At 42.8% G+C, this 11,235-nt stretch overlaps 1 protein-coding gene and 1 pseudogene across 1 annotated transcript in view; one reads left to right on the top strand and one right to left on the bottom strand.

The window, feature by feature from the left end:
* Window positions 1–11,235, top strand: part of Acaca (acetyl-CoA carboxylase alpha) — a 259,500-nt gene that overhangs the window by 40,541 nt on the left and 207,724 nt on the right. The window lies entirely within an intron of this gene.
* Window positions 1,386–10,967, bottom strand: LOC116909076 (annotated as a pseudogene).

The following is an 11,235-nucleotide window of genomic DNA, read 5'->3' as shown; positions in this document are numbered from 1 at the left end:
TGATTGATAATCTCATAAAGGACTGGTTCAAAGGACTTTCCATAAGGGGCTTCGTGATACTGTAATCGAATCACACTTTAAATAGCACCCTGTGTTCTGACACATCAATACAACTTGAAATCTGGCCAAACTAAGCATCAAAGTCTTGGTGGGGAAACATTAATGGAAGGCAGATCTCTGAAGGACAACTTGTTGGCTAAAATAAGGAAGGAATAAAGGAAGTGCTGGTTGCAAATCTTCTCCAGGCCTGCCGTCTTCCTCTGCCACAGTTTCTTGGTTCTCTCAACACAGGAGAGCAGACTAAAGGGCTCCGTTGCTTTCCTGGAGTTTCACGATCTTTGTTGACTGTTCCCTTTCCCTGATCACGCGATTCTCTACTCCCTATGGTGTTGACACATTCTCTGCTGTTTAAAATTTTCTGTAGCTGCCATGTGACAGTGCTGCCACCTTGCAGCAAAGGAAGGAATGAATCTGAAGTCTTCTGTATCCTAGGTGGTGGAAAATCTCATTTTTTCCCCCAAAGCAATCTCATGTATGTTCAGAGATGAAATTGCAATTTTCTTGGACGGTCTTCTTTTCTTTCTTCCACTGTGTGTGTGTGTGTGTGTGTGTGTGTGTGTGTGTGTGTGTGTGTGTGTGTGTGTGTGTGTGTGTTACCAGGGATTAAACCTACTCATAGGGATGCCCTGAAGTCAAAATGAATGTTGAAGCATGCCACAACCATGGAACAGAGACTCAAAACTATAATGAAGCCCACATTTCTAGTGGTAGAGATGATGTGTCCAGTTGTGATGTGATGTCTGGAAGAGAGTAGGAAAGAAGGAATAAACAGTCAGAGCAGGCCTGGGAGAGGGCCCAGAAGCCAGGAGGCCTTCAAAGGCTCTAGCTGAGGTCCAGTAATTACCTGACCAAGCAAGTTCCTTAACATCTTTGTGCCTTCACTGCTTCGGTCCTCCCACCATGTGGATTCTGGGAACTGAACTGAGTTTGCCAAGCTTAGCAGTAAGTGTCTTAACCTGCTGAGCTGTCTCACCAGTCCTTTTGATGGCTTAGTTTAGTTTTTGAGACAGGGCCAAACTAAAACTTGTGACAGCCCTACCCCTCCCTTGGGGGGGAGTGTGGGGGGGAATTGTAGACATAAGCTACCATGCCCACTTTAGGAATAACTATTATCTGATTCTTATCACCACAGATGAATTCTGCCTGTTTTAAAAATAATTTCCTATTAAAAATTTTAGGTTGGAATAAAAAGCAATGGGCTTCACTTCATCCTAGCAACCTTCATACATATGAGTCATAATACTTTGTTCTCATTCAGATTTTGCCTATTTATTTATTTATTTATTTATTTATTTTACTTTATCTGCACTTATTTTATGATGAATTTATTCCCATGCCACGAGTTTTTGCTTCTTCAGTTTCTTCTGGGATATCTTTTTCTTCCGTGCCACCTCCTCTTCTGGCTGTGGAACAATCTGTTCCTTCTCAGTGAGGAGCATCTCAGTGTGGCAGGGGGAGCTCATGTATGGGTTAATCCGGCCATGAGCTCTGTAGGTTCGTCTACACCATCTTAGGTGCCTTGTTCACCTGGATGTGTTCAATGACTGGAGAATCTACATCCAAACCCTTAAGTTCAGCATTACTCTCTGCATTTTTAAGCATATACAGCAAACATTCAGCACTCTTTTTTGGCCACCGTCCCTGTGTCCAGCCCCACTGTTTGGCCTGGGTGCACCTACTGACTCCACCATTATACCGCCGGAATGGCACACACTGCTTCTTTAAAGTGACATCCTTCAGATACTTAGTGGCTTTGTGGATATGCATGCCCTTGATGGCCTGGGCAGTTTCCCAGGTGTTCTTAAAGTGAACCCGAAGGTTTGAACCTCTTGACTTGCATGATTTTGTGGGGTTTTCTGGGTCAAGTAGTGAACCATCTTCACAGGTCACCTCTGGCTGTTTACAGGAAGAGGAAGCCTATTGATGATTGATTGATTGATTGAGAGTGTGTCTCACTTTGTAGTCCCAACTGTCTTGCAATTCGGTATACAGACCAGACTCACAGAGATCTGCCTGCCTCTGCATCTTAGAATTAAGGCCCTATCACCATTCCTATTTTTTAAATAAGAAAACTAAGTATTCTTTTTTGTTTATTTATTTAAGGTTTTTTAAAAAAAAGTTTTGTTGTTGTTGTTGTTTTTGTTTTTAGTCAGAGGTCTCTCTATAGAGCCCTGGCTATCCTGGAACTTAATATTTAGACCAGGCTGGCTTCGAACTCACAGAGACCCCACTTGCTTCTACCTCCTCAGTGCTGGGCTTAAAGGCATGGACCACCATACTGGCTTTATCTTTTTTTTTTTGTCTCAGTACTAATTTTAAAATTGATTCATAATGTTTCATGTAGCAACTTTTTGTTTGTACTTACTGCTTTATAATATTTCAGCATATGAGTGTAGCACAATTTAAATACTTTATTGCTGTAATATTCCTGGACCTTATTTGAAGGTTTCCCAGGGTAGAAATGCAAAGGCTGAAGCTGGGCTAGAGGGCATGTAAGTTATGTCCAGTTTGACTATTTATAGTAAATTATTTTTCTAAGACGTTGCTTTCAGTAATAATTCTACTTGTAGCATATACTTGTTCTATATTCTTTTTAACTTTTTATTAGATTTATTCATTTTATGTACAAGTGTTTTGCCTGCATATATAGATATACGTGCATCCTTGGTGCCCTCGGAGGTCAAAAGGGAGCATCTGAGGGCCTGGGACTGGAGTCATGGGTCGTGGTGAACCACCATTGGGTGTTAGGAGTCCAACTGTGTCCTCTGCAAGAGCAACAGGTGCTCTAAACTACTGATCCATCTCCTCAGCTCCCGGTCTCATAACCTTGACAAAGCGTCAAAGAACTGTCTCAGTAGGACATGAGGCGAGACTGAGGATGCCTTTGGTTGATCCCAAAACCTTAGATCATGGACATTTCCTCCTTCTCTCCCAGCAGGGGTAAGGGAGTCATCATGCTGCTTGGTTTTCACACATGCTCTGCCATTCTGAATTAATACCATAGACCTTAATGGCATGGAACTTCTGAATCAATAGGGCATCCATAGGGCAAGTTGTCCTAAGTGCTCATAGAAAATGGGTGAAGGGGGCTTGGGGAGAGAAGAGCAAGTGCTCTTGTCTGTGTGCCTCCCGTGTCCCAAGTTCTGTACTAGGGGCTTTCCATTTTGTCTCTGTTTCATCCAAATATCACCCTAGAGTCGACCGTGTAGTCAAGAAAACAGACACAGAAAGGAGTCACTTCCTCACAGTCTAATTAACGACAAAACTAATTAGTGACTGGCTCAGGATTTTAGGCTTGGTGTCTCTGATTAAAGAGCTCAGGGTCTTTTTTGTGTCTTGTTTTTAAATAATCTGTAGCACAACAGAAGCTTCCCCTGTCCTTGGCTTAGATTCCTAAGAATCAATTCTCAGTTTGTACCGACTATTTAAGAGATTACGGGCACCTCACTCATTGATTTAAGCGACATTCCCTTGTATTTACTTTTGATTGTCATTGTCCTTTGTTTTCATTAAGCTAATCAGTCAAGTTGGCTCAGGGGGTCCACAGATGCCCAGGACGCTAGCTTTCTACTGTATGTCTAGGCTACTTATCAGTAGTTTTCTCCTTAAAGACAGGGGCACTGAGATCTGGTAAAACAAAACAAAATAAAACAAAAAGTAAAGGCTGAAGGAATGAAAAGGATACAAAGAAGTTGAGTGATGAATCAGTGTTTCTTGATGGTAAGGACTGCACATTTATGATTTACTGTGCGTCGTGTGCAACAGCAGCAATGCGGTGTTGAGGGTATCTAAGGAAGACAAATGCCTAAACCTGCGAGCAGGAAAATCTCAAGTCTGATATAGAGGTAATAGAGATACTGGAAAAATCTAAGCAGGAGGTAATGACAGGGGAGGGAAATAATTAGACAGGAAGCCTTTCATGGTGTAGGAGAATGAGGAGTGTAGGTTGTAAAGTAGCGTAACACAAGGTCAGAATCCCAGAACTAAGCAACAATTAAATAAATCAACCTATTTTCCTGCCTTTAAGAAAAAAGTCTTTAACATTTCTCCAGGTGTTTTGAAGTATGGGTGTACATGCATGTATATGTATGCACTTTATAACACACACACACACACACACACACACACACACACACACACACACACACACACCATACCCTGGGTACAGGTCTCATGCAGGGAAAAACTAATGTGGGACTGCCTAAAATACAACTAGGGCCTGGAAGTGTTTGGGACTGTGGAAGCCCTAGTGTCCATGTGAAAACACCGTGGGCAGTCTCAGTATAAACACTGCCCTTCATTATGCAATGGAATCTTGCCTTTCGACACCAGGACCAGTCTTATAAAGAGGCCTCCCTGAGGAGATTTTCTGACCTTATGGTGTGAGGTTCCAAAAGACTCTGGATAAACCTGAATGCTTGACCAGGGCAAAGGGACTGGTGTTCAGATTAGGCCTTTGTGCCTTTTATCTTACAACAGGAGCCACAGTTTTTGGCAAGGGGCTGACTTTCTTGAATTCTGATTATCAATAGAGCTGCTAAGTAACTTACTGGAGGCTTTGTCTCCCAAAGGCAAAGTGAAGACTGATAGGCAGAGATCAAGAGCACAGTGGCCTCCCAGGTACGGTGCTAATCTGTCTGTCTGTCTGTCTGTCTGTCTGTCTGTCTGTCTGTCTTCCTTCCTTTCTGTCTGTCTTTTTTTTTCTTTTCTTTTTTTTCTTTTTTTTTTTTTTTCGGAGCTGAGGACCGAACCCAAGGCCTTGCGCTTGCTAGGCAAGTGCTCTACCACTGAGCCAAATCCCCAACCCCTTCTGTCTTTTTTTTCTTTTTTGGTTTATTTGTTGTTGTTGTTGTTTTGTTTTGTTTTGAGACAGGGTCTCTCTGTGTAGCCCTGGCTGTTCTGGAACTTACTCTGTAGAGCAGGCTGGCCTCAAACTCCGATATCTGCCTGCTTCTGCCTCCCAAGTGCTGGCATTAAAGGCCTGTGTCATTTCTGCTTAGTGCTAATCTTTATTTCAATCAATGAAGCAGTAACTAGTATCTATGCCTGGCCTATAGTAAACTATAGGATACTGTCTTCGGTATGCATACACAATTAAAGCAGAATTAAAATAGTGTACTTTGTGCTGGTAGGATGCTGCTGCTAGGATGCATAGGAAAGAGATAAATGGAAGAAAATGAGACTTTCTTTCTTTTTTTAAATTAATTTTTATTTTATATTCATCTGTGTTTTGCCTGAATATGTGTGTGTGTGTGTGTGTGTGTGTGTGTGTGTGTGTGTGTGTGTGTTCTCAGAAGCCTTTGAACTGAGAGTTACAGACAGTTGTGAGCTGCTATGTAGGTGCTGGGAATTGAACCATGATCCTCAGGAAGAGCAGTCAGTGCTTTTAACCATCGAGCCATCACTCTAGCCCCAAGACTTCCAAGGACTAAAAGATTAAAATAAAAAAAAAAAGAGGAATTATAAATCTGACACCAGGGCTGGAGAGATGGCTCAGTGGTTAAGAGCACTGACTGCTCGTCCAGAGGTCCTGAGTTCAAATTCCAGCAACCACATGGTGGCTCACAACCATCTGTAATGAGATCTGATGCCCTCTTCAGGTGTGTCTGAAGACAGCTACAGGGTACCTACATATAATAAATAAATAAATCTTAAAAGAAAATAAATCTGACAGCAGAGGAAAGGTATAAGAACAATTGTGGCAAATGCTAGAAGCCATGTCAGACTGTGAATATTAGGGGTCACTCCAAAATGGTACTTTTATTTTATTTTACTCAAGGTCTCACTATGTAGCCCTGGCTTACCTCAAACCCTTTCTGCAGATTAGCTTGCCTTCAAATTTGTGACCCAGCTACTGCCTCCAGAGTGCTGGGATTACCAGTTTTTGCAACCATACTCAGCTAATATCTGGGAATTTTTACCTATGAGGCTGCATTTCCATTAAGGCACTTTCTTTCCTTTCCCTCCCTTTTGTGGAACTGGGATTAAACTCAGGGCCTCCTGCATGCTAGGCAGATGCTTTACTGCTGAGCTCTACCAGCTCCAGGACTACATGGTACTAGCTCTTTCCTTCTTTAATTCAACCCAAGCCTGACATGAAGATTGTTGTCTTAATTGGAGGCATTGTTGTTCAACAAGACACTCTAGCAACAGACAGGGGAACCATAATGCCAAATACTAAACTTGTGTTATCAAGCTTACGTGGGAACAACTACCAGGTTTCATTTTTTTTCCTTTTAAGATTTATTTATTATATATAAGTTCACTGTAGCTGTCTTCAGACACACCTGAAGAGGGCATCGGATCTCATTACAGATGATTGTGAGCCACCATGTGGTTGCTGGGATTTGAACTCAGGACCTCTGGACGAGCAGTCAGTGCTCTTAACCACTGAGCCATCTCTCCAGCCCAAGGTTTCCTTTTTTTTTTGGTTCCTTTTTTTTCGGAGCTGGGGACCGAACCTAGGGCCTTGCGCTTCCTAGGCAAGCACTCTACCACTGAGCTAAATCCCCAACCCCCCAAGGTTTCCTTTTTAATGAGTCTATATTTTTCTTTTTAAAAATCATACATACATACATACATACATACATACATACATACATACATACATACGTGTGTGTGTGTGTGTGTGTTTGTGCGTGCACATGGGTATGAACATGAAATGGCGCTGATGCAGAAGTCACATAACTTGTGGGAGGTTGTTCTAATTCTATTTTCCAACATGTAGGACCTGGGGATCAAAGTCAGGTCATCATGATTAGTGCCAAGTACTTTCACAGGTTGAGCCATCTTGCTGCATCAGGAATCTACACTTTAAACAAGCACTCAGTGTTCCTAGTACAGGCAGTCAGTGGAACATACCTTGAAAAATACTGCTCTAATCGCAAGCAGAAATGACTGCCAAATGGAACTATATGGAAAATACTAATATACTATTTAGATATATATGGGTTGATCTATTTTTGAGAATTTATTCTCTCATCTATGCCCTTTACAAATTTACATGGCTATCATCTAAGGAGTGAGATACAGGTGCTGTCTAAGAGTGCTAGTTTTAACTGGGCAATGATGACACATGCCTTTAATCCCAGCACTCAGGAGGCAGAGGCAGGAGGATCTCTGTGAGTTTGAGATCATCCTGGTGTACAGAGCGAGTTCCAGGACAGCCAGCTCTACACAGAGAGACTGTGTATCAAAAACAAAACAAAAACAAAAACACAAAACATAAAAAAGAGTGCTATTTTTGTCTTCCCACATAGATTGTTATCATTGTAGAAACAAGGATCTCTCAGACTTGTTCAACATAGGGGAAGAGATCAACAAAGGCAGCTGGGATGCTTAGGATCACTCTGTACCTCTCTCAATACAGCTTCATTTTTAATAGTTTTGTTTTGGAGTCTAGCTAGCCTCAAAGTTGCTGTATAGCCAAGGATTGTCTTGAGTCCTCCTGCTTCAGTTTCCGGTGTGCTTAGATTACAGGCATGCACTGTGCTGTTTCCTTTTCTTAAAATAAACTTTCATTTATTCATGCTGAATTTATTCCCATGTCATAAGTTTTTGTCTCTTCAGTTTCTTCTGGGGAATAATTTGTTCCTTCTCAGTGAGGCTCATTGCTGTGTGGCAGGGGAGTCACGTGTGGGGTGGCTGTGTAAAGTTGTTGCTTCATTGTAGACTCTTGGTTCAGCTGGGTATGTTCAGAGTCTAGAGTCCCTACATCTAAACCCTTACGTTCATACGTCTCTGCAGTTTAAAGCATGTGCAGCAAAAAGTCAACATTTTTTTTTTTTTTTTTGAGCTACACTCTTTGTCCTGTCCCGCTGTTCAGTCTGGGTGACCTACAGACTCTACCATTATTCAGCTAGAAGGGCACGTATTGTTTCTTTAAAGTGACATGTTTCAGGTATTTGGTGGCTTTTGGAATATGTATATCCTTGATGGCCTGGACACTTTCACCTTCTTAAAGTGAACACAGTGATTTGAACCTCTTGATTTGCATGTTTTTGTAGGGTTTTTCTGGGTCAAGAGAGTAGTGAACCATTTTCACAGGTCACTTGAGGCCATTTACAGAAAGAGCTGGCATTTTCTTTACACAATCTCCTTTTAAAAATAATTTTTATCTGTGTGAGTGTTTTCCTTGCATGTTGTTATGCACCGCATATATGCCTAGTACCTGAAGAGGCCAGACGAGGGTGTCAGAACTGGATATGTTCAGTGTCTAGAGGACCTAGTGTGGAATTAGACTGTGTGAGCCTCCACCCACGTGTGTACTGGGACTTGAACCCGGGTCTTTTGGAAGAGTGGTCAGTGCTGCTGAGTCATCTCCATGTCTCTTGGGTAGGGACATGACTTTTTTTTTTTTTTAAAAACAACCCCAAAACCTAGAGGCCTTGTATTCTTTTAGGGCTGTTAAAACCAAATACCACATTACAGAAACAATATAGAATTCTTCACATTTTTTGGAGACTAGGAGTCCATAATCAAAATGTCAACTGTTAATTTCCTTCTGAAAAATTTCTTCTAGGTTCATCAATCACTGTCTTCTCTGTCTTCAAAGATTCGTCTGTCCGTCTGTATCATAACAACCATCTGTTTAATTGCACCAGTCACATTTTACTCCAGTCTACCCTAAATGATCATGTTTTAATTTAATAAGATCTTTAAAGACTCTATCTCTACCCACCACATATCTTAAGGTACTGTAGAGTAGGACTTCAGCACTGGATTTTGGGGATATAATTCAGTCCAGAAAGGACCTCTAGTTGCAGCATCTAGAATGCACACTCACCCCTCTTCTCTTCCACCTGTTAGTCTTGTATAGTATGTTTTCTCCACCCTTTGGCTTTCTTCCTCCACCTCTTACAGACATACAGCTTGTGTGGCAAGGACTCATGGAGACCAGCTCTACAAAGCCTACAGGAGGATGGGCAGGTCTTGGCCTGTCCCAAACAGCATAACACTCAGAAATGGTTCCAGTTCTAGGAGTTACTGTCTCACAGACACAGCCCTTTACCGATTCTCCACTCAGGTGTCTTAGCATTTGATAGCAGATTCTTTGCAAGTGGTCTTGGGCTATCCTAACTCCTTCTTAGTGTTCCTTTGTTGTTTTGTGTCTTTCTTCAATCTTCTAGGCCAGGCTAGGTACAAACTTGAAGACCTGATTCTCCTGCCTCTGCTGTGTAAGTGTTCTCTTATAGCTTATAGTTTGCTTTTATTTTGGCGTTTTTGTGCATGTGTATGTAGGTAAACATTTTCTTTCTTTCTTTTCTTAAAGATTTATTTATTTGTTTTATTTATTTCTTTTTATGTAAGTACACTGTCACTGTCTTCAGACACACCAGAAGAGGGCATCAGATTCCATTACAGATGGTTGTGAGCCACCATGTGGTTGCTGGGAATTGAACTCAGTACCTCTGGAAGAGCAGTCAGTGCTCTTAACCACTGAGCCATCTCTCCAGAGGCTCATTTTCATACCCCAGTGTACATGTGAACTTTGCTCAGTTTTCTCCTTCTACTGTGTGGGCTGGGATAGTACTTAGGTCCTCAGGCTTGGTGGCAAACTCCTTTACCTGCTGAGCCAACTCACTGGCTCTCTTGAGAGCAGGACTATTTGAATACCTCACTTGAGGGTGGATCCCAGGGATTTGTACATGTTAGGCAAATGGTTATACCCCACAGTCCTTAAGTTTTTGAGGGTAAGCCCATTACTGTGGTATTCCTAAAGTTGACAAACAGCAACACCATTAAGAATCCTAGGGAGAGAGACTACCATTTAAAAGTTAAAAGAGGCAACTTTAAGATTTTTAATTCTTTTTACTTGGTCACTTCTTCATGCCAGCTTCAGAGATCACTACTGTGGAGAGGCAAAGCTTCCCAGATTATTCTTAGTCAGTAAGTCGAACGTCTTGTTAAACCAGAAAGTCTTGCTCAATTATCTTTTTTTCAAAAGCTTTGAATTTCCTTTGTTCAGCTGACATTTATCCCAATGACACAGTTACTGTTAAAATATAGGTCACTGTTTTGTAAAAATCTGTGAATTCTCCAATTTGTTTCTAATCCTTATTACTTCAGAAGTGAGTGGGTAAATTCTTGGAGAAGCTGCCACCTAATGGCAATAAGGGACACCACTGTTCCTGTTGACCAATCTTAATATCTTCCTGTTGTAGCTTCCATCTAAGAATTTGTTTCCTGGGGTGTGGTTTTCCACCCTTTTCACTTTTTGCCCTCTGGCACTGAACTAATCTGTGGCCACAGTGTTCTCTTCTGCACCTTTCCTGGTCTTCATCACAGGTTTGTGTAGGATTGGGAAAAGAACTCTGGGTGATCTTTGGAATTCTTGCAATAGGTTAGAACTCACCCCATTCTTGTCTAAAGGATTTCCTCTCAGTGTCACAGCATCATATGCCCACCGGTTGTGTTGTTTTTCAAAATCTTCCAATCACCACTAATCTTCAATACACACTGCCATGAAAGTCTTGCTGTGAAGTGATACTAGAGAAATTTGTTGGCTTCACCTCCAAAGGTTTGGAGCAACCCCAGCAAAGGATGTAAAGCAATCTAAGAAGTCAGGATTCCTGGCACTTACTGTTGAGGGCAGGCATGAGACTGCTGCTTTTGTACTGTCTTACCCACTAAACTTTCTTTACTAACACTTCTCTTCAGAAATACTCCATCAGCTCGTTTTGAGCTAAGCAAAGGGGCTGGTGATGGATTAGTTGCATTGACTAGCCTGCACTGATCTGAAGGCAGTGAACAGGCATGGCATGGACCTTATTAGACCTTATAAGGATTAGCAATGCTACGGTTCATCCAGGGCCAGCACATCACCGACTGCACCTCTTGGCTCCCCTGGGTTCCCTTCCCGCGCTACTCGCCAGCAGGTCCTTGCCGGGAGTTTCGAGCGGAACCATGGCTTCCACTCCGCTCTCCGCCGGGAGGTGGAGCCGTTGGGCTGGCCCCAAACCCGCCCAGGCAGAAGGGGCACCCACCACGTCCCAGACCCGCCCGCCCTCGCACCGCTCGGCCCCGAATGGCAGAACGGAGCTCGGACCATCGGCATCGCCTCACGTCGCCCCGCCCCGCGCCGCGCGCCCATTGGCTGACGCCGGCCGGAGCCCGCGCCTCGCCCCCACCCCCTGGCGCCCAGACCGCGCGGCTGCCCGGAGTGGGGTCGGAGGT

This window comes from Rattus rattus, chromosome 9 (assembly GCF_011064425.1).
Source record: "Rattus rattus isolate New Zealand chromosome 9, Rrattus_CSIRO_v1, whole genome shotgun sequence".
In the NCBI taxonomy this organism is placed as follows: Eukaryota; Metazoa; Chordata; class Mammalia; order Rodentia; family Muridae; genus Rattus; species Rattus rattus.
Note: the sequence above shows the minus strand (reverse complement) of the source record. Positions and strands in the feature narration are given on the sequence as shown.